The following is a 23,247-nucleotide window of genomic DNA, read 5'->3' as shown; positions in this document are numbered from 1 at the left end:
CACGTCTCACAGCGCTGCCACGTGGCTGGAGCCGTGGCTGCGAGGCTGTGTTCACGAGACCAGGCTGTCTGCAGCAGGCATCGGGGAGACAAGAGTTAGCTGGAGTTAACATCTGACCACAGAAGGAAAGAATGGAGGGGCCAGGAAGGAAGGGAGAGCTCTGGGTCCAAAATACACGTTGTCTATACCATCCGCAGCCACAGGTGCAGCCACAGGTGGACATGAGCTCAGACCAAAGCTTTTTGGTTAATTTCACCGAAAGGCAGTCTATTCCTGCTTAGATATTTGCTCAGAAGAGTTGCAGCCTGGTCCCTGCTCCTACCCGCCTGAGCTGTGCATCTTTAGACGTGCCCTCTGGCCTCTCTGAGCCAGTTCACTCAACGCACAAGCAGACACACACCACCCGCTCGCCAGCAAGGCAGAAGCCCGCTGCTCAGCCAGGAGACCCTTTGCCACGTGTGTCTGGAACATCGATCAGGACCAGACGCTGCGTGCCCTTGATGGTGGCAGCAATGTGCCTCAGGCCTACAAAGGACTATCCCGCAGTGTTGCCTCCAGAACATGGATGCATTTCCTTGTTCCGCTGAGCCCACTGGTAATTAATAAGTTAATAATATATAGAAAACAGGATTTTGAAAATTGACAGCACCCAGAAAGTCCCAATAAAATGTAGCAGCCTCTCCCCTGTCTTGTGATGTAAGAGTTCCTGGTAAAGTGCAGCAGTCATCTGAAAGTCTGCCGGCCCGCGGTCACACCAAGGGAAACACTCTCCCATTAAGAGCAGGTTTTCTCAAGGCCCAGGAGGGCGGGAAAGCCTCAGGGTCCCCTGCCTGTCCTAAACCGGGAGGGTAACATGCCACCAGATCAGAGGCATCACACGTAGGAACACGGTCCTGGGCTTGTCACATGTTGTTCTGGAGCGACTCAGGATAAGACTCCTGAGACGTGGTCTCGCCCCTGCTGACGGTGAGCCCCGCCGCGGACAGCACCTTCCGTGACTGTCCTCACGGCTGAGCCCGTGGTCACACACAGGTCACTGCCTTCCCACTGCGGGCGCGAGCCAGCCCCTTACAAACATCACCTGTGTGTGGCTGTTTTTCCTGACAGTAAAATGGCCATATTGCTCTTTTCCTGGGTAAATAATCTCAAACAATTTTTTATGTAAAAATTCTAACAGAGTTTTAAGGCACAAAAAAGAAGGAAAATCACCAGAAGCCCATAATCCTATGGCAAGTACAATTACTACACTGACGATCATCACTTATGCATCTGTACACACACACACACACACACACACACACACACGTTTATGGAAACAGGATAGTATCACATGTGGAGGCTTTATCATGGCCACAGTCCTTTCTCAGAAAGCCTGTGTTTGACTTCCGGTGGCTCTCCCCGAACCTCACCTGCACCCCAGATCGTCAGCACAGGCTTTTGCTTGTTCCCGTGAGTCACAAACAATTCCATGCATACGTGCACATGCACACGTGTGTGTAGGCAATGGCACGTAGAGGGTGCATCATTGTCTAGAAGAGAGAACCACACTGTGGAATCTTGCTGTGTCTTCATGTTCCCAAGTCAACGGGCATTTCTGCAGTGGGCTCACAGCCCCAGAAACCACACCCTTCAACCGGCAAGCCTGCCTTCCACGTCACCGAGGCAGACGCACCCCGAAGAGAGATGTGTTCTCCGCTCGTCAGTCTGCCGCACCCTTTCATACTCGCCGCTGAGACCCTCTGAGGTCTGTGCGGGCCCCTGGCAGTGGTTCCAACCAATATATGTGGGCTGACATCTCACGTTGCTTTAATTAGTGCGTTCTGAGTCTTAGCGGTATCATCTGGATCCGCCTTTGCCATCAATCGCGGTTCTGTCCTGCATCCTTTGCTTCTGTTGGGTGGTTTGTCTTTAGCTAGCCAGTTTGTTAAATCTCTTCATAGGTTATGGATATCAACCTTTCTCTCACAACTTCAAATATATTTATCAGTTGACTTCAGTTATGGCTCCTTTTTACTGGGAGATATTTTGTCTCCTAACAACTCTGTTTTCCAGCCCCTGGCTTGCTGTCTGCACCAAAACCCCCCCATCCCTGGGTGTGCAGACCCTCTCGTGTGCTCTCCTAGGATGTTGGCCGTGTGCTCACGCTCACCACCACCGCAGGGCGTCTATTAGGCAAACCATTCTCTCGCTGCCATGTTGAAGTTTGTCATGGACAAAATTTCCACCCATCTGGGCTCTTTCCGCGACCTTCGCTTTGTCTCACTGATCGCTGGACGGGACCATGCAGTGCGATGCCAGCTTTCAGCGGCTGCACGACGTTCAGACGTACACACGCAGGGGATGAGACATCTTAAAGCGATGAGAGCACGGCACCAGGCTCAGGGAGGGGTCCCGGGTAAGAGGGACGAGGCAGAACCACCCGGGGGTGGTTACGTTCTGGCTCAGGGCAGCGAGGCCATCAGGTTCACTGTTGTCATCACGATGGCCGACCGCAAGGTACGTTCCTTTGTGTCAAACATGTTATTTTTTAATAATCAGAAAAAATAATGTTTGATAATGCACAAAATCCTAGAATCTTTCTTAAATTTAAACCAGGTAGAAATTTCTTAGAAACAGATCAATTATATTTGTGAATAAGTTCCAGAGATCTGTTGTCCAACAAAGTGCCTATGGTAACAACATGGTATTGTGCATTTCTTCACAGGGTGGATCTCACGTCAAGAGTTTTTACCACAAAAAAATAAATAAATAAAAATGAGCAACGGAAGTGACACAAAAGTCCCTGGGAGGTGTCAGGGACATTTGCTCCCCTGGCCGGGGGTGGTGTCACGGGAGCCATAATCCACTCATCATTCCGCAGAGAAATATATACAGCTCTTGGTAAAACATTCTACCTCAGGGCACCTGGGTGGTCAATCAGTTGAGTGTCTGACTCTTGATTTCAGCTGAGGTCATGGTCCCAGGGTTGTGGGTTGGAGCCCCACATTGGACTCCAAGCTGGGTATGCAGCCTGCTGGGGATTTTCTCTGTCCCTCTCTCTCTCTCTGCCCCTTCCCTGCTCTTGTGCATGTGTTCTCTCTCTGTCTCTCTCTCGCTCTCTCTCAATAAATAAATAAAATAATCCAGTGAAGAAATGGGCAGAAGACATGAATAGACACTTCTCCAAAGAAGACATCCAGATGGCCAACCGACACATGAAAAAATGCTCAACACCACTCATCATCGGGAGAATGCAAATCAAAACCACCATGAGATACCACCTTACCTCTGTCAGAACGGCAAACATTAACAACTCAGGCACCAACAAATGTTGGCGAGGATGCAAAGAAAGAGGATCTCTTGCACTGCTGGTGGGAATGCAAGCTGGTGCAGCCATTCTGGAAAACAGTATGGAGGTTCCTCAAAAAACTAAAAATAGAACTACCCTATGACCCAGCAATGGCACTACTAGGCATTTATCCACGGGGTACAGGTGTGCTGTTTCGAAGGGACACATGCACCCCCATGTTTATAGCAGCACTATCAACAACACCCAAAGTATGGAAAGAGCCTAAATGTCCATCGATGGATGAATGGATAAAGAAGATGTGGTCTATATATACAATTACTCGGCGATGAGAAAGAATGAAATCTTGCCATTTGCAACTACGTGGATGGAACTGGAGGGTATTATGCTAAGTGAAACTAGTCAGTCAGAGAAAGACAAAAATCATATGACTTCACTCATATGAGGACTTTCAGATACAAAACAGATGAACATAAGGGAAGGGGAGGGAAGGAAAGATAAGATAAAGAGAGAAGGAGGCAAACCATAAGAGACTCTTAAATACAGAGAACATACTGAGGGCTGCTGGAGGGGAGGTGGGTGGGGGAGGGATTCGATGGGTGAGGGGCATTAAGGAGGGCACCTGTTGGGATGAACACTGAGTGCCGTATGTAAGTGACGAGTCACTGGGCTTTGATCCTGAAGCCGATACCGCACTGTATGTCAGCTAACTTGGATTTAAATTTAAAAAATAAAATAGGGGTGCCTGGGTGGTTCAGTCTGTTGGGCGTCCGACTTCAGCTCGGGTCACAATCCAGCGATCTGTGAGTTCGAGCCCTGCGTCGGGCTCTGGGCTGATGGCTCGGAGCCTGGAGCCTGTTTCCGATTCTGTGTCTCCCTCTCTCTCTGCCCCTCCCCCGTTCATGCTCTGTCTCTCTCTGTCTCAAAAATAAATAAACGTTAAAAAAAAATTAAAAAAAATAAAATAAAATAAAAGGCAAAAAACAGAAGACATTCTAGTCCTCCTGTGGAAACGAAGGGAAAAGTGCAGCTGTCGTGGAAAGGTGTCCACATCCCCAGGGTGAACCGTGTTCCGAGGAGTTCGAGTCAAGGTGTTTGGGAAATGTGGGAGCGGCCGAGGGCAGATGCGCTTCCACAAACTGGTGTGGCTGAAACGTGGTGTTGGGTGAGCGTGCTGAATGTCCTCCTTGTCGGTCAGCCACCCCGGAGGCCCAAGTGGCTCCGGGCACCCCGCCGGGGACACAGAACCTTCTCTCAGGCACCCAAGGCCTGGTGGGTCTCAGAAGACTGCCCCGTCGGGGCCACAGAGTCGCACACGGTTTTCCTTTGCTGCCACTAGAGCACGTGACTGGTATACCTCCCTGCAGCCTCAAGGGTGCAGTTGGGGAGCGGACGACCCCCTGCTCTTCCGGGGGCTTCTCCCTGGCTGGTTTGTCAGATGCCCGACAGAAGCCTCCGTGGAACGGGAGCCGTATGGCTTAGGAGCCACCACGTCGGCAAGATGGTTCTGAATTCCGCAGAGAAGCTTTTCACAAGTCTAACTTCATGCCCACAAGACCCTCGACAGGCAGGTGCACCGAGCTCACACAGACTAACAAATGCTTATAACGGGCAAGTACGTGTGGAGTTTAACTGCCCACATTTTCGGAGAAGAAAACCAAGTTTTAGTGAAACACAGTCAGCTGATCTCTGCACTCGTGCCTCCAAGCCCCATCCGGGGCTTGCCGCCCCTGCCCCCCTCCCCCTGCTCCGGGTACGAAAGGCCCCACCCCTCTCCTCACGGCCCCTTCGAGGAGGAGACAAGGTCACCCTGGGACTGGCTTTGCTGGACACTCTGTCAAGGCAGTCACCGTCCTCACAGCCAGGCGAGCCCTTCCTCCCAGGGACCAGCCGGGGACTCAGCCCAGAATCCAGACACCAGGCCCCCTCCTGACACCAGCTTTATCCCCACTGCGTCCGGCAGACCCGAAGGCCCCCTCAGCCCAGGGGCGGGGTCCGTTCGGCTTAACTTAGCCTCCCAGAGCCCCCAGGTGCCACCCAGCCCACCCCCGCGTGGGGCTCACCGCCCTCCAAACAGACGCCTGCCCCACATCTCCCTTCCACGCGGCCTCCAAATGCACCAGAGCACACGGGCATCGTTGAGGACGAAATAGGAAAAGTCTCCTTTGGTTTGATGGTGTGTGTGCACGTGCCCTGTGTGTGCATGTGTGATGTATATGTGCATTGCAGGGTGTGCGTGTGTGTGCCCAGGTGTGAGTGTGTGTGTGCACGTGGTATGAGCGTGTGTGTGTGTGATATATGTGGTACACATGTGTGTATGTGTGACCTGTGGTGTGTGCCATGTGTGTGAGCACACGTGTGTGCGTACATGTGTGTATATGCGTGATCATGTGTGTGCGTTGTGTGCATGTGTGGGCACATGTGAGCTTGTGTGTGCATGTGTGAGTACGTGTGCGCATATGTGTGATCATGTGTGTACGTGTGCACGCATGTGTGCGAGCATGTGTGTGCGTGTGTGAGCACATGTGAGCGTGTGTGCATGTGTGAGCACGTGTGCACGTGTGTGAACACATCTGTGCATGTGTGTGATCATATGTGTACGTGTGTGCATGTGTGCGAGCGTGTGTGCGTACATGTGTGTGCGCGTGTGTGCATGTGTGAGCACATGCGAGCGTGTGTGAGAGCGTGTGTGCGCACGTGTGCACGTGTGTGCGCATGTGCGCGCATGTGTGATCATGTGTGTACGTGTGCACGCATGTGTGCGAGTGTGTGTGCATGTGTGTGAGCACATGTGAGCACGTGTGCACAGTGTGAACACGTCTGTGCATGTGTGTGATCATATGTGTGCATGTGTGCACATGTGTGCAAGCGTGTGTGCGCGTGCATGTGCATGTGTGAGCACATGTGAGCGTGTGTGTGAGCATGTGTGTGTGAGCACGTGTGTGCGTGTGTGTGTACACGTGGGTCTGTTTCTCTTAAGAACTGATCCATGACCACCTCCCCAGGTTCACCTGTCCTCTCCGAGTGGGAGAAGGGGACTTTCCAGGGGAAGCAAACACACTCAGTTCACACAGCTGGCAAGCCACAGGGTCCTTGCTCTGGCCATCACATCTGCTCACCTTGCAAGATGGTCCTTGGCCCCACATGAACAGCACTTTCCTGAGGACATGGTGACACTCTTGTCAAAGCCTGAACTTGCTCCTCGGACCAAGGGCTTAAGGGCTCACAGCCACCGGCCTCATTCTGCGGCAGAAACCTGGTCGTGGGGTCCCCAGCAGCAGCGTGGTGGGAAAACGTTCTGCTCTGCAGGTGCCCGGCCAGGGGCGCTGGTGAGTCCAGCAGCTGGGCAGACCCCGAGGACAAGGGCGAGGGCTCCTTCCCGGGCCCATTTCCCGGCGCCCGAGTGAGGCGGCCTGGGGGGATGGCAGCGCCTCCTGCGGCCCGGGGCCTGGGGACAGCAGCTCACGTGTCGCTGCCTTGCTGGCTCGAGGTTCTGGGAGTTGGAAAGAGCCTGTCCTGCAGGCGGCCGCTCCAAGGAGCCCCCGGAGCCCGCCTCAGACCGCGAGTGTGCACGCTGTGGTGTCCGGGCCCACCCCGGACCGCTGACCCACCAACTCCAGCCGGCCGGGGGACCGCATTTGGGATCCCCCTCGCCAGGTGACTTCCCACGGGCCAGCGCTCCCGGGTGCAGATGGGAGGGCGTGGGGGGGGGGGTGGGGGGGCAGGGGCGGGTCACAGCCTGGATCACGGGAGGGTCTGTGTACCACCTGGCGTCTGCAGTGCTGGGGAGGCTGTCCCGGGGCAAACGAGGCTGCCAGTGTCCACTGAGGCACGTGGCCTGCAGCCACCCGCTGCTCAGGGGCTATGGGTCCAAGCTGTGGGTCTCAGGAGGCCTGTTCTTACTGTAATTTCTGGAAGGCAAGGCACAGTCATTGCTGAGGCAGTCTTCGCTTCCTCTAGGTGGTGCCAAGCCTTCCTTCCTCTCACACAGTGCAAGTGGGGGCCGCTCACCCTCTCCACACAACGCGGGCCCGTCCGTGAGCCCCGGGCCTCCCTTGCTCACTGCTCACCTGGCACTTCGTGGTGGGGAGGCTGAGGGCTCCGGCGTCCGAAGAAGCGTTGGGCCGGTTCCCACCCGGGCCCCCAGAGCCTCTCCATTGCCTTCCACCTTCTGCCGACCCTGCAGGGCAGGGTGGTGTCTGAGTCCACACGGAGGTGGCCCTGTTCCTTCCGGTGAGGCCCAGGGCTCTGCATTTGTAGGGGCCTCAGAGACTCATGTCAGAGCAGGGCTTGTGGGAGCCACTGGGGCCTCGCTGTGACGGGACCCCAATAGACCGGGCCCCACATCGGGTCCTGGCAGATTCCCAAGAACGTCAGGTCCCGGTTGTGGGCAAGGACACTGTCTCCTTGGGTGCAGTTTCCACCAAGAAAGGCGTCTCATAACACAGGCCACGGCCGGAGCATCCCCTGCCTTCCTCCCGGCCATGGGTGGGGACCGGTGCGGTGGTGGATGCCCAGCACTCAGGGTCATCGCTGTCAGGTTGGGGCAGGATGACAGTACTCTTGGTACAGGGGGTGGGCAAACCCATTTCTTAGGCACAAAACTTTCCATGAAGTAGTTGACCTAGATTCTTCCAACGGTTCAAGCTCAGGCAAGTTCTTCTGTCTGGAAACCTCACTTTGCCTGTCAGATACTTACGAGCAGCACACAGCCTTGTGGGGTGTCTTCTCTGCTGAGAAGAAGGACTTTCGGCCCTGGGGTCCGAGCCTGTGACACATGCTTTCAGGGCTTCCACTCCTCGCGGCCTCCCAGGCTGCCAAGGTGCAGGCGAGGTGCGTTTTCTGCAGCAAATTTCCCTCTTTGTCACAGAGACAAGCACCAATCCAGGGTCCAAGCCGCCCACCTGCGCCTGTCCTGGCCGACACTTAGATGACCCTGCACGTCCCCTGGCTTCACATCTGTCTCTCCAACTGGACCCTTTGCTCAGGGGAGAAAGGGGCTGCTCATCAACCAGGACGTGTCTAACACCTTGGAAAGTTGCCGGCACTCGGAAAGGGCTGGAAGGCAGGCCTGAATCCACAGCCGAGGGAGAATCAAGCAGCGGCTGGTGGTGGCCCCAGGACTGTCACGCCAGCGTCTTCCCAGGCTGGCCTTCCTTCCAGTGGCTCTGAGCTGGGCTGGACGGGGTGTGCTGGGAGCACATCCTCTCCCCACACACGGATCCCATCGGCCGTGCAGCACAACGACCCGGAGGGCAGCCCGCACACACGCAGCTCCAGGAGAAGTCCTCCCAAGGTCTCAGTGCCTCGAGCCGCAGGGTCCTCACTGGAGGAGCCGCGACCCAGGCCGAGTCCGGGGCTCTGCTCCCCACAGACTCAGGGCACCGCACATCTTTGGGGTTTTCAAATTGCTCAGCCTGTGCAGGAAAGAAAGAAATGTCCTTTCACTAGAAGAAAAGAGCCCATCAGAATGGTTTCAGGATGTGCTTGGGGACGGAGGAACCTGAGCCACGGGGACGCTGCTGTGTGTGAGGGCAGGACACCTGGGAGGCTCTGACCTCACATATGAAGGGGCTCTCACCCGGTTCCAACCTGCCTCATGTTGCCCTGAATGCGTGAGCTCCAGGCAATGTGGGTGCAGACCACCTCCTGACAACAGTGACCGACAAAGACATGCTTCCTGCAGCCCGAGGCATGTAGACAGACGTCCACACCAGAGCTGCCCAGGATGAGCACGGACCTCCACACCGCGGGCTGCCCAGGAGGACACAGACGTCCATACCACGGGCTGCCCCGGGGGGACACGGACATCCATACCACAGGCTGCCCGGAGGGACACAGACCTCCACACCGCGGGCTGCCCTGGGGGGACACAGACCTCCACACCGCGGGCTGCCCCGGGGGGACACGGACGTCCACACCGCGGGCTGCCCCGGGGGGACATGGATGTCCACACCGCGGGCTGCCCCGGGGGGACGCGGACATCCACACCGCGGGCTGCCCGGAGCAGGGTGTGGAGACCTTCGGTTGTGACACACGCTTTTCCACTGGCAACTTTTCAAGGCCTTTTTTTTGTTTCCTCAGCACAGGAACCGTCCTGCAAAGGGCCTGAGTCATACGTTGATTACATCAAAGACTGTTTGTCTTGGTCTGCAGCCTGTTTGGGTTCAAACCAAGATAAATTGCAAACTGGCTCAAGCTGCTAACAAACACGCACGTTTTCAGCCGTGCCTGGTGAGGAGAGCACCGTGTGCTCAGGGTGTGCGGCCCGGCACCCCGTCCTGTCCTTATGCAGCAAGTCGCTGGTGGAACACAGCAAAGGGCACGTGTGCGGGCCGCCCGGCGCCCCTGCTACCTGCTGGCACCCAGCGTGCTCTGGGCAGTGGCAAAATTGCCCTCTCGCCCCCAGAAGCGGGGGTGGGGGCGACACAGAGGGAGGCCCCGCCCTCTGCCCCAGCTTCCCACAGCGGAAGCCGGGACCCGTGGGGCGGGATTCCCACCAGGGTCTCCCGGGGCTGAAGCCACACTGCTCCCTGCGGGTTCCCCTCCCTGGGTCATGGAACCGGGGCTCCCACCACCGTCCCCCGTCTCCATGGGGACGGCCCTCAGCTCCCAGGGGCCGCGACTCACGGCTCCTTGCCGGGCCGTCCATAGCATGGGCATTTGTGGGAAGATTACGGCGCGTCCTGCAGCCACGGGCCGGGGAAGACGTTGCTGCCAGAGGGCCTGGCTGCCCGGGCACCTCCCTGCTGCAGGTCAGCAGCTGGGGCCCTAAGCACACCCGCCCTTCAGGCCGCACACGCACGGGGTGCCAGGAAGGGGCTGGGACCGCCGGGCACCAGAGCTCTGTCCTCATGCCCCTCGAGGAGCACTTTTGTGACCTTCTGGGATGCAGGAACCCCCTCTCCCAGAGCCAGACTGGAAGGAGGAAGAATGAGCTGGATGTGGCTGGGACACGCTTGTCCTACCAGCGCCACTGTGACGTCTGCCGTGATGTGAGATGCTTTGTGGGTCTGCCTGGTTGCTCTTCACTCAGCAACTGCTCCCGGGTCACCCGGAGCTGCATGGGAGCTCTCCTTGCCCTGGAGGAGGTCACACGGCCCTGGCATTCACTGGGGACTCGAGGAGTGTGCCGTGACAGGAGCTGAGGAGCCCAGAGCCATCGAGGCATGGCCAGCGTGCTCCCAGCTCCGGAGCCCAAGTGCTCTGTGTCCTGACCCAGGGGCCGCTGCACCCAGACTGCACAGTGACAGTGCAGAACTATGTCTTCCCGCTGCAGAGGGAGGTCAGGGGTCCTCCTGTCCACCCTCCCCCTCCCCCACACCGGCCCCCAAACTCGAGACCCGCGAGTACTCCCGAATCGCTGGCTCACTTCCGAATACCTCCTGTGCCATGCACTCCGCGCCTGGGGTCTGGGGGCGGGGACAGAGCAGGGCACGGGACCTCAGGGACTCCTCCTTCTCGAGGAGCCTGGCTCTGGTCGAGCAGACAGGCGAGAAGCAAACAAGGTCGCTCAGATCACAGGAAGTGGTTGTTGGGGGAAATAAATACAGGACACACCAGACTTGTCACGGACAGCGGGGCCTGCTGAGGCCAATGAGGTGACGCGAGGGCCAGGACCCAGTGAGCATAGAGCCGCTGTGCGGACCGCGCCGTGCAGAGCAGCCGCTCAGGGCGGCTCCCGCCAAGACCCGGGATGGGACGAGCTCCGGTGTCCCGGCCGCAGACAAGGCTGAGGGCCGTCGCCTCGGCTGGAAGGGAACGGGGCTGCCCTTGGGACTTTGCGGGCCCGGGAGGAGCCCGATTTTACCCTAAACACGGTGAAACCAAGCCGCCCATGTTGCCCGGGAGACAGAGAAACCCCTGAGCCGGGCCAGTGAAGCAAGCGGCTGGCACGGCCCGTCCGGCCCCCTCGCCTCATCACCGTCACCTGCACACACACTGGAGGACCCTCCACGGCCCTCCCTGCGCATCCACGTTGGCACACGGTGAGCGCAGAGCCCCTGGAAGCCCGGCGCCGGGCAGACCCGGGCCCCAGGCTGGGTGGCGTGCCAGTGCCCAGGCAGCACCAGGGAGAGCGACCGGCTGGTCGGCCCGGAGCTGGAGGCCAGGCTCTGGCTGTGCCACGTGAACTGCCCCGGGCCCAGGGAGTGCTGCACCTGCGGAGCCTCGTGGGACAACACACGGTGGCCGGAGGAAGGGGGGCCGGGTGTCCATCAGGTGCCTGAGAAAGGGCAGGGCCACCAAGTCCCCAGGGCCTGTGGGCACATTAAGTGGGGCTCTAGGAAGCTGTCTGGATGGGAGAACAGAAACGTGGCCTTCCCGGAGATGAGCCAAGCGTTTGCACGGTCCCGGAGATGAAACCCGCGTGCTCCAGTGACTTCGAGCCCAACTCTCCCGCACAGCCGCCTCCCGTCCGGGCCCGTCTGGACGGCTCCCAGCGCAGAGCAGGCTCGGTGCCTGAGGCCGGCCGGTGACCCGGCCCGGGGCGGAGCGGGCGTCCCCGGCCCGCCTCCCTGCGGCGGCCTCCCCGGGCATTCCCCGCGGTGTCGGAGAGTATTTTCTCAGCGATAACTAAGAAAGAAAGCAGGTCACCGGGCACTTCCCCCCATTGTTTCCCCTTTTTATCGCCGGCTGAACAACCACAGCTGCCCCCCGGGGCCAAGCCCGGCGGTCTGAACACAGGAAGCCCGGGCTCCCAGAAGCCGGCCTCTCGGCGAGGGCACTGAACACGGCCAGAACCTGTGAACACCTGACCTGACGGATGTCGGATCCTCCCGTTCCGGAAAGGGCAGGCCCGGGCGCGAGGCTGGGGAGGAGGGCACAGGTGCTGCCCCAAGTGCTGCCGGAGAGCCGTCCGGGGGCCCCCCGAGGCCGGGGCCCCACCGGCGACTCACGCCTTCCTGAGCTTGTTGCCTCAGCGGGAAATCCAGCCAAGTGTCCCGTGCGCCCTCCCTCACGGGCCAACAGAGAGGGCCAGACAAACCGTAAAGTGCTGTGTCAGCTACCGCGGTGTCAGTGGGCGCTCCTCTGGCCCCGCGCTCCGCCCCCGGCAGGGCGGTGTCCTGAGAGCGGCTCACCCGGCAGGCCTAGGGGTGCGAGGCCGGGAGGACTGGCAGGAGCGCACGTGGCCGTGGCCAGCCCCGGCGTGGCAGGAGACACCCCTTCTCCCGCCAGCGAGGGGCTCCTCCTCGGTTTTGGAGGACATTTTCAAGGTCACCTGGGTCATCCTTCCGTCACATTCTGGACTGTTCCCAGCAGGCCCCATGGTCCTGGTGGGCCGCGCTCCCTGAGGAACGTTCCGGTTCTGGAGACTGCTGAGAGCCACACAGTTCCCGGATTTCACCTGCAGGTCTTGGCCACACCCCTTCAGAGGATGCGCGTCACATACAAGTCCTCTCCGCCACGGCAGCCCCTAAACGATGTGAGGAGCAGGAGTGCGTTTGTCGAGCGGCACCCGGCAAACAAACGGTGAGTATCTGCTTTTGTGAGACACTGCGGGTTCAGAACGAGCAAAGCACCATCGCTTTTTTGCTAGGGCTCTCAGAGAGGAAGAGGCTTTAAATAGATGATGGATTGTCACAGCGGTAACAAGAATGACGACAACAGACAGATGGAGAGACAGAGATGGATGGGTAGATGCAGATAAGTAAGAGATGATATAGACAAATAAATGGCACACAGACAGACAGACAGACACGGACAGATGACAGACGTTTGTTTTCGAGACGACTTGGGACACATCACGGTGGGCTCGAGCAAGGTGCCCTATGAAGCCTGAGCGGGGAGCTCGGTCCGGGAGTTCAAGAAAACCTGATGAGGAGGCAGAGCCTGCGGCGGGCGCCTTAGCGTGCTCTCACAAAACAAAACGCTTTTATTCCTCCGAGTAACGTGGATTAAATTCTCCTCGATGTCCTGGTCTTTTTCCTTTTCACATTCATCTATCTGTTTCATCTGCCACATGCAAGCGCTGGGTGCAGGTGCGGGGCCTAAGAGACGCCCAGAGGCCGCCCGCGGTGCCGTGGGTCTGGCGGGGTACACGGGGCACAGCAGCTCAGCGATGAGGGTCACTCAGGGCTGTGCATTCACGGAAGGTGCGCCCAGAGCTGGGGGCCGAGAAGGTTCTTGCAGGAAGTGTTTTCGGGCCATGGATAGATGACGAGGATTAGTTAGCAGGACCAGGGACCCCGGGTGTGGCTGGAGTGTAGATGTAGGGGGCCCTCAGGCATGGGGACATTGCAGAGGCAGCAGGACCACCGTATTTACCCTGAGGACTGTGATGTGACCCAAGGAGGCCTTCCGAGCGGAGGGGTGACATGATGGCATTGGGGGCATGGCCAGGAGGGTGGGAGCCAGCCCTCAAAGTAACCCAGGTGGGGAGAGAGGCCTGGCCAGGTGGGGGTGCAGGTAGGGAGGCGAGCCGGGAAGCAAGATGCAGGGGTGAGGCCCCAGTTCCTGACAGGCAACAGGGCCCAGGACGCTCAGAGAAGGCACAGTCCTGGAGGACAGGTCTGTTCCTGACACCTGACACGTCGCATGTGACGATCCTTGGACTCCATCGACCTGACAGCTGTGGGGACCTGGCCGGGGAATCGGACGCAAAGCTGTAAACATGTGCCTGTCACGGAAGGGGCTCTAGGACCGCAGGACCCCTGTCGGCAGGTTTGCTCGCGCGGGATGGACTGCGCAGGGGAAGGGGAAGTGGAGGAAAGAGGCCACCCAAACCTCAGTGTCAGGCCTTGTCTGTTGTTGCCACGTTCACACACCCTCTGCTCCAGGAGCAGATCACAGGTTGCCGACCTGAAAGTGACTTTCCTTAGGCCCCCTCCCGGCAGCATGCCAGGGCAACTCTGCCAGTGTAGACACCACACAAGGTCAGAAAGTGGACAGCATGCAAGCCCATTTCGGTGGCATCAATGAGGGTGGGTCCCTGGGAGTGGGTTCCCCGGGGGGCGGGCTCCCAAGGATGGGCCCCAGGGGTGGGTCCCTGGCCCTGGGAGACCCACCAAGGACAACAGGGTTCCCAGTGTGTGCGGTCCCTGGGCCTAGTGCCTTCTGCACTGGCTCCCAGCTCTACTAAGATTCTGTAAGTAATTCCCTACAGAAGGAATCTCCAAATATCCAATGTGGCTTCTGCTGTCCTGAGGGCCACACAGAGAACTGTGTGAGAACAGCATTAATGGGGGGGGGGGGGCGGTGAGAAAGGGGCCAGGAGGGTGGCAACAAGAAGCTGTGGGTGGTATAACCAGCGCGGTTTTGGCAGCCGGCACAGAAGCACACCGCAGACTGGCGTGGAGAAGAGACCCGGGGAAGCAGAGGCCGCTGCTCGGACATACCATTGTGTTTTCTGTGGAGAAGAAAGAGGTGGGACACCTCTGTTTGGCCCTGGGCACAGGTAGCAGGCGGGGCACAGGGGCGGGCAGAGGTGGGACCGCTGGGGGAGGGTCTGCTGGGGGCGGGGGCGGGCTGGGTGTGCACAGGAGGAAGGGGCCGGGAAGGTGCCCAGCAACACGGGTGTGGGGGTCACGGGACGGAGTGGGGCCGCGGCAAGGGGCCTGGGGTTGAGGTCACCGCACTGACTACTCCGGGCACCACGCACATTGCTGGCAGGGGGCGCCGCTGGCCGGCCGTGGGGTCTTTCATCTCTCCCTTCTCGTCCACGTGGAGCCCCTGCAGGTGACCGAGTGACCCTGGTGCCCCTGCGGGTGACAGAGTGACCCCAGGCTCCAGGAAGGAACGGAGTTCAGAGCTGGACAGGCATCTGGGCTGGGGTGGCCCAGCATAGGAGGTGTGGCCACACCCCGGGTCCTGCTGGAGGAGCTGTGGCCCCAGATCCCTGATGCTCAGGGTGAAGTTGCTTCATGGGCCCCCAAGCTCCAGCTCACGCTGGGAGGCTCCCAGAGCCCGGCCTGCTCAGTCAGGGCCCCACAGCCTGGGGGGCCCCGGCGGATGTTCAGGCTAAACGGCCCTGCTCTTGGAGGGCCCACCCACCGCAGACTCCCTTCCCTCCACGGGCTCCTCGGGGAGGAGGTATCCAACAGGTAGGCTGAGAGCCTCTGACGGGTCCAGACCCCTGTTCGGGCAGCGCTGCCCCCACCTCAGAGTGAAGGACCGCGGGATCAGCGCAGCCCTGCGTCAGCACAGCCTGCTGAGCGGTGTTGAAAGTGGCCCGCGGCCCACAGCGACATCTGGCTGTGCCGCGCAGGGGAGAGGGCGGACAGGCGGGAGATGGTGGAGGTGGGGCCCGCGGCCCTGTGGCTGATGCCGCCCCACGTTTCCCTGGGGGCCTTTCCTGCTGAGTCACCTGCAGAAGATAAGGCCGGAGAGTTCCGCAGGAAATCGAGGCGTCTCGGGGCATGTGTCTGGACCTGCGGGGTCATCACGTGAGACAGGGTATTTGGGAGGGAAAGTAGGGGCCCCCACCCCCTACCGCAGAGGAGGGCACCCACGGCCCATCCCTCCCTCCTCCTCCTCTGGGCCTGGGCCGTGCCAAGTTCGGTCCACCTTGGTTCTCACTCACTGAGAGGCCTCTGGAGGTGAGAGTGTGCCTGTGCGGCCCTTGCCTGAAAGCCCATTGGAGCTTTTCACAAATGATATGAAAAGACCCCCAGACCCTGCAGGTCCCGCCTCAGCTGCTCTCAGTCAACCCACACGGTTTCCACTCCTGGTCCCAGTTTAACTTCTGGGATCCAGTGGGGTGCCCCGGTTCCCTCACCCCTGGGATCCTGTGGGATCCTGTGGGACACCCCTGGTTCCCCCTGGGATCGCGTGGGATGCCCCATTCTCTTCCCATGTAAGCTGACTATTGTAAACTCACCAACAGCTATCACACCCCTGGATGGTTAGCTCATGTGTCTGCCTGGCTGGGCCACAGCACCAGCATTTGGCCAAATACCTGTCCAGATGTCACTGTGAGCATATTTTCAGGTGAGATCAACACTTAAATCAGCCAACTTTGAGTAAAGCAGATGATCCGCCACAGCGGGGGCCACATCCCAGCAGGGGGAGACACCGGGACACTGGGAGAAACTGAAGTCCGTGGAGGAAGGAGGAATCCCCCTCCAGAAGGCCTTACTCTTCCTGGCCCACCCTGTAAATCTCAGACTTGCCAGAATCCACAATTTTATGAGCCAGTCCCTTAAAATAGATGTCCTTCTCTCTCTGTCTGTTTCTGAACATGCAATTAATGTTCATTCAGCCAATCATTGTAAATTTTTTATCTACGATTGTATCTCAGGACCTGTAACATTGCCCCACACACAGCCAGTGATCAAAAACGTATTTTCATCAATAGATGAATATTTTGGATAGATGAATAGAGAACAGTGAGTTAATGAGTACCTCTTTGCCAACTCTACCCTGGGTATGCGAGACACTTTGATGTACAAGAACAACATAGTGTGGTCTCCAGGAAACTGACAGTGCCCTCCTTATGTGTGGACCACAGCTGAGCACAATGCTCTAGTGGTTGCCTGAGTGCAGAGTAAAATGGGTCTATCACCTTCTTTCTTCAGGACCCTATGCATTTGTTAATATGGCCTAAATATTCCCCAGGTTGGAGGCTGTTGTAGACTGAACCTACTGCTCCTCTAGGTTTCATTTCCAGCCGCACCCAGGGAAGGGAGTGGTAGAGGGAGCAGGGTGCACTGGGGAAGGACATGGGGAAGGAACGATGGCAGGGCTGAGCAGGCCTCTTAAGTCCCTGACCACGTTCTCCCCACAGCACTATGTATCTGATTCTCTGGCAAGCATTTTGGCCTCTTCGTCCATCATGGCACAATTTTCACGCTGTGAGGGTCTGGAGGGAAGCGACCGTCTGGAGTGACTGTGCTGCTCCTTCTGAAGATAGTGCTAGAAGCCTGGGGAGACCCAGCAGGAGGGGGACCGTGGGGTTGTCTGAGGAGAGCTGGCCCCACAAGTCCGCGTAAATCAGAGTCAAGTTAATCCTGTGACACGCGGGAAGGGGCCAGGGGAGCATGGACTCCGAGAGCAGAGCATAAAACAGCCACAGCCGGGGCACCGGGGACTGCGTTGGGAAAGAGACGGCCAGCCCCTGCAGGGCCACTCACCACTCGATGGCTCGTCCCTGAACGCAGCGCCTCACGTATTCTAGGCAGGGTGTTCTCCCGTCCATACGCGTGTGACTTCAAAGTACAGCAGCATGAAGGTGTGTTAGCAGCTGATCATTTAAATAACAAGAAATCATACACTGAAAAGAAACCCTGTATCTTTTTCTACCCAAATATAATTTCATGATATGACAAAAAAGTAGAACTAGAAGCTTCTATTGCCATGAGACATCATGAAACCACTTCCCACAAACCCACAAGGGCAGCGCCGGCTCAGGCTGCCGGAGGCGACCCACGGCGAGCAGGGAGGCCACCCGCCAAGGGGCATCCCTCCCGCCCACACCCTCCCGCAGGGCGACTGGAGGGTCCATGTCAGGCCAGAGGGCCCCTCCGCGCCCAGCTCCTGCCACAGCACAAGGACACGCTGGCCAGCACAGGGCCGTGTTCGAGGAGGGGCAGGAGACAAGGAAAGGAGGGACTCTCCAGCTCCAGCATCCCCCACACTCTTCTGTTCTGCCCCCTGCCCCCACCCCCTCAATCTTGGCCTTCGTGCTGGGCCACAGGCAGGGACCTGCCCTCTTTTCCTTTGGTTCTAAGACATTAGCACCTTATGTGATGAAGCCAGTTCCCCTGTGTGAGGCCCCCTGTGCTCCCTCCCAGCTCCTCTGCTCTCTCCCGACCCCTCTGTGCTCCCTCCCAGCTCCTCTGTGCTCCCTACCGGCCCCTCTCCGCTCCCACCTGGCCCCCTCTGTGCTCCCACCTGGCCCCCTCTCTGCTCCCTCCCAGCTCCTCTGTGCTCCACCTGGCCCCCTCTGTGCTCCCTCCCGGCCCCTTTGTGATCCCACCTGGCCCCCTCTCTGCTCCCTGTCAGCTCCCCTATGCTCCCTCCTGGCCCCCTCTCGGCTCCCTCTCAGCTCCCCTATGCTCCCACCTGGCCCCTTCTGTGCTCCCACCTGGCCCCCTCTGTGCTCCCTCCCAGCCCTTTGTGCTCTCACCTGGCCCCCTCTGTTCTCCCTCCGGCCCCCTCTCTGCTCCCTCCCGGCCCCCTCTCTGCTCCCTCCTGGCCCCTCTCTGCTCCCTACCGGCCCCTCTGTGTTCCCACCTGGCCCCCCCTCTGCTCCCTCCCAGCTCCCCTGTGCTCCCACCTGGCCCCCTCTGTGCTCCCTCCCAGCTCCCCTGTGCTCCCACCTGGCCCCCTCTCTGCTCCCTCCCAGCTCCCCTGTGCTCCCACCTGGCCCCCTCTCTGCTCCCTCCCGGCCCCCTCTCTGCTCCCTCCTGGCCCCTCTCTGCTCCCTCTCTCTGCTCCCTCCTGGCCCCTCTCTGCTCCCTACCGGCCCCTCTGTGTTCCCACCTGACCCCCTCTGTGCTCCCTCCCAGCTCCACTGTGCTCCCACCTGGCCTCCTCTGTGCTCCCACCGCCCCCTGGAAGCCAGTGATTGGCAGGTCCAGCTGCAGCGGCTGCCGCGGGCCCCTCCAGGCTCCCCTGACAGATGTTTTAATCTACTGTTTGAAGAATGACTTCTGCGCAGCTCTGGGGCTCACACATCTGTTTCTGTTTAGAATGCAGAGGCGTTTCAAACAGCCAGGCTCTGCCACCCCGGGAACTGTTTAACCGGCGGCCACGTTGCTTACATTATCCATTACAGCCAGGGAAGGATTTACGGCAGGCGGGCTGGACATACTTTTAAGCTCTGTAAAATAGATCACTCATTTCAAAAAAGAGAACAGTTTAGCTTCCTAAACACATCCTTTTTTTGAAAGGAGATATTTACTTTATTAACCCATAAAAACATCAGGGAGCATAAAGCTTCCAGAACCGTTCATGTTTCAGCCGCTAGAGCTCCCGTAAGGAGGCAGCTTCTGGCCTCGCCCCTTGGCTGTTACCCCTGATCTCACCGCTCACGGTTCCCGCGCTCCGGGCAGCACAGCCACTCGGCAGGGCCCTGCGAGAGGACAGGTCCCGCAGGAGAGACGCCAGGGGCGGAGTGACCTGGCGTGCAATAGTCGTTTATTAAAATAATTTAAGAATCACTTTCTGGGGCGCCTGAGTGGCTCAGTCGGTTGAGCGTCCGACTTCGGCTCAGGTCACGATCTCCTGGTCTGTGAGCTCGAGCCCCGTGTCGGGTTCTGTGCCGACCGCTCGGAGCCTGGAGGCTGCTTCGGATTCTGTGTCTCCCCATCTCTCTGCCCCTCCCATGCTCATGCTCTGTCTCTGTCTCAAAAATAAATAAACATTAAAAAAAATGACTTTCCACGTAAACTTGAATGCAGGAAAATCAAGAGGTATCTGTAGGTTATAAATATCAGAGGTCACTTTTGAGAGCATCAGGGCCTGTAAACCAGGTGTTTAACCAAGTTGGAGAGAAAGGAAAAGAATTTATTGAGTGAATGCTGTGTGCTTGTTGCTTCCCCATCACCATAAAGGGACTAATGGCCCCTGATGATGGGTGGGGGTCACATTCCACACGCGTCTCTGTATAGAACCCTCCCAAACACTCTGTGGTGGGACCACCCCACGCCGCAGAGGCAAACCCGCAGGAAGTGGCCCACCTACGGTCACTGAGCTCACCCGCGGGGCCGAGACCCACCGCCCCAACCGCTGCGCGGCGGCCTGGGCCAAGGACTCGAGACGAGCGGTCCCCTAAGAACACGGCACCGGCTCTGAAAAGCTGTAGGGTTCCAGCCAGGTCTGCCTGGCACCAAATCTCAAGCTTTATTTCCAGGAAATATACCAGGAAGCAGGCTTAAAGCATGTGATAGGTGCTGGCGCGTCTGGGCAATGTCATTTGGGGATTTTTTTTTCCCAGTTCTGAGAAGAAATGCTTCTTTTATTTTCCATAAATCTCCATTTTTCTACTAGCAAATACGAAAAGAGGAAGAAGCAGAGACACCATCTCTCTGTTCTTTACGGCCACCTCTTGTAGGGCTGAGGGGCAAGGACGCCCCGTCACACCCTGGCTGGCTGCCGCAAGGGCCCGAGGGGGGACTGGAGCATCATGTGCAGAAGGAAGCCCGTGGCTGGTGCTCAGGTGGCCTCGTACTCAGAGATGGAGGGACCGCGTGCTGGAATCGTACGGTCCCCTCCTCACCACCTCTGCCCCTGCTGCCCAGCCAGAGGAGACGAATGCACGTGCAGAAACCCTTCCTGGCCAGCACCCTGCCGCCGGGGTTCTCACGGCCCCAGCCAGCTGCTGAGTGCACAGCACACCATCTTCAGTTCCACACCACGTGGAAACCGTCACCTCCACGAGACTCCAGACACCACGCCAAGCAAAGAGGAAGCCTGCGTTTTCCATGCAGGGCCGTGGACGTCCTACTCTCCAAACCCATCAGCGGCACGGGCCACTCCCGATATTTTCGTGCAAACGCAGCCTGCGCAGCCCATGTCCTGAAAACAAGAGTGCCCACTCCCCAAAAGGCACAGGTAAATTTGTATACACTCTTTTTTTTTTTTTTAATGTTTATTTCTTTCTGAGAGAGCATGAGCGGGGAAGGGGCAGAGAGAGAGGCAGGCACAGAATCCGAAGCAGGCTCCAGGCTCCGAGCTGTCAGCACACAGCCCGACGCGGGGCTCAAACCCACAAACCTCGAGATCGCTACCTGAGCTGAAGTCGGACGCTTAACCAGCTGAGCCACCCGGGCGCCCCCACTCTTTTAGATGAAAAAAGTGTTTTACAAAAAGTAACTGCGAATATTGGCTTTTTCACTTTGAACTATTGTGCAGGCAACAAGCCGCCTTTCTCAAGGAGATTCGTCAACGGAGATGACATGAAAACATCAGCTTGGAATGATCTGCCCTGGGAAGGGACACGGGCCTCACTTCCCAGGAGGGGGACAGACAACCAGAGAAGTCAGCTCAGAGAGGACACCCCTCCTGCCTTGAGAAGCACCAACAGGCAGCACAGAAAGGCCACGGGGATCTCTCCAGGAGGCCAGCCTCGCACAGGGCTGCCCCGCCGAGAACAAGCATATGACCCCGGCACCCAGTATTGGGCCCATTTTGGGTGCGATTCCGTGTGCCAGAGCAGAGCTCTTCGACAGAAAGTGAGCTTCTGAGAACACAGGGAAGCCGGTGGCCAAGGACTAGAAACGGGAAGGGAGACCCCACAGATACCCGGGGTGCCGGCACGTCAGGAACCCGGGATGACGCGTACCTGCGTGGAATAAACGTGGCCACCTGTGCCACCGAGGGTCAAGTCCGGCCCAACCTAAGCCCTAGGTGCCTGCTCCCCTCACAGACAAGCTTGAGGCCCCATGGCCAGCACGAAGGCAGCTGTGTCCCGCCACAGGGTGGACGCTTCCCACTGGACCCTGACAGAGAAGCACAGAAACGGAGGGAGGGCAGGCCCCTGGGAACAGCTAAGGACGTTTGAAAAGGCAATTTTATGTCTGTCGAAGCCGACAAAAGACAGGAGCTTGTGTTTTCCGTCTTGTTTCATTTCATTTTTAGAGGAACTCGTTTTTACTGCACTTTTCAAAAGGGGATAACAAATAGAAAATAAAATTTTGAAAACTTTGGTTTTCATCGCAGGTAGTTGGGGAAGTGCTGATTGAAGCAGCAGAGAAACTCGGTAAGAGAAAAGAAAAATGAACACGTTAGGTCTGTTCTCTCGGTCTCCCAAATACAGGAGAGCCTCGCAGGGCACAGTGTTATTTGTCTGCAGCACCAAGAATCCAGCTCCACGTTCTTTTGGATTCTCCGCCTGGAACTCGGGAATTGGTTCAGTGTTGGCTACAGTGGCCCAGGCAGCAAGGAACGGGATACAGTATAAACAATTCGGTAAATTGGAAGTTCTCGGTCAACACACGGCTGAAGCGTGATACCAACTCTCTGGCCGCTAGATGACAGTTCTAGGTGGCTAAGTATGAAGTTTGATTTTACAAAATGTTTGGTAAGATCTCATTGAAATTTTTAAAAATTAAATTTAGATGTGGCTTTAGTTAAATTTGAATCAAAATTTTGATATTAATTAAATATGATTAATTTGCATTTTTCTATTCTTACAATAGAATCCTGAATATTTAAAAGAAATACATATTTTAAGACAAATTTTTTTAATTTATTGTTTCTTTATATTTAATTTATTTTGTGATGTAAATTAGACCTTTAAGGGCAATAGAACATAAATAACAGGAAAATCGTGATTTTTTAACAACATAGCTTTTGCAGACTATGTAAAACTTTATGAATTCTGTACTCCTCTAGTTTCATTTAATGTAAACGTTAACAACCCACCAAGAGGATACCCAAACAGGCACAATAATAATTGAATTAAGCTGTCTCTGTTATTTTTACAATTTTTAGCAAATAAACATAATTTTATACATTTTTTAAATTTTCCTTGCAAATCTCTAGTTTTCAATGTAGAAAGACAGACATATTTTATTTACCAGCTTGTTAACTCAGTTTATAAGTTTCCAGGATTTCAGCCTTGTGGCCCGGGCGCCCCCCCCCCCCCGTACTTGCTCTGAGCCCACACTGAGGGGGCCTTGACATTAGAGTAAATCCACTCGAGACTTTATTCTTCTTTCCTGGTATCATTCAGCTTTAGAGTCCAAGGCCAGAAGAGCCTTTCCAACCGGCCCAACGCGGGTCCCTTGTCCCTTCCCAAGGGGCAAACGGGGCTCCTCAGTCAGCGGAAACTCTTTCTGAAATTGGGGCGTGCAGGCAGGCGCTCTCGGCCGCTCCAGGGCTGCGGCCTCGGCCTCACACTCACACACCTCCCTCCCGTCAACCTGCGAGCTTTGGAGAAAAGCGTGAGGCTTGGTAGGCTGAGGCTCAGGGGAGTGGGGTTCTCCCCAACCTAAGAAAAGGTTCCAAGAGACCCCAGGGAGGCGGCGGAGAGCCCGGAGGCAGGTGGCAGGCACTGAACGCAACAGAGGCTTTCTCGC

Source organism: Felis catus, chromosome B2 (genome assembly GCF_018350175.1).
Source record: "Felis catus isolate Fca126 chromosome B2, F.catus_Fca126_mat1.0, whole genome shotgun sequence".
Lineage (NCBI taxonomy): Eukaryota > Metazoa > Chordata > Mammalia > Carnivora > Felidae > Felis > Felis catus.
This window is presented reverse-complemented; position numbering follows the sequence as displayed.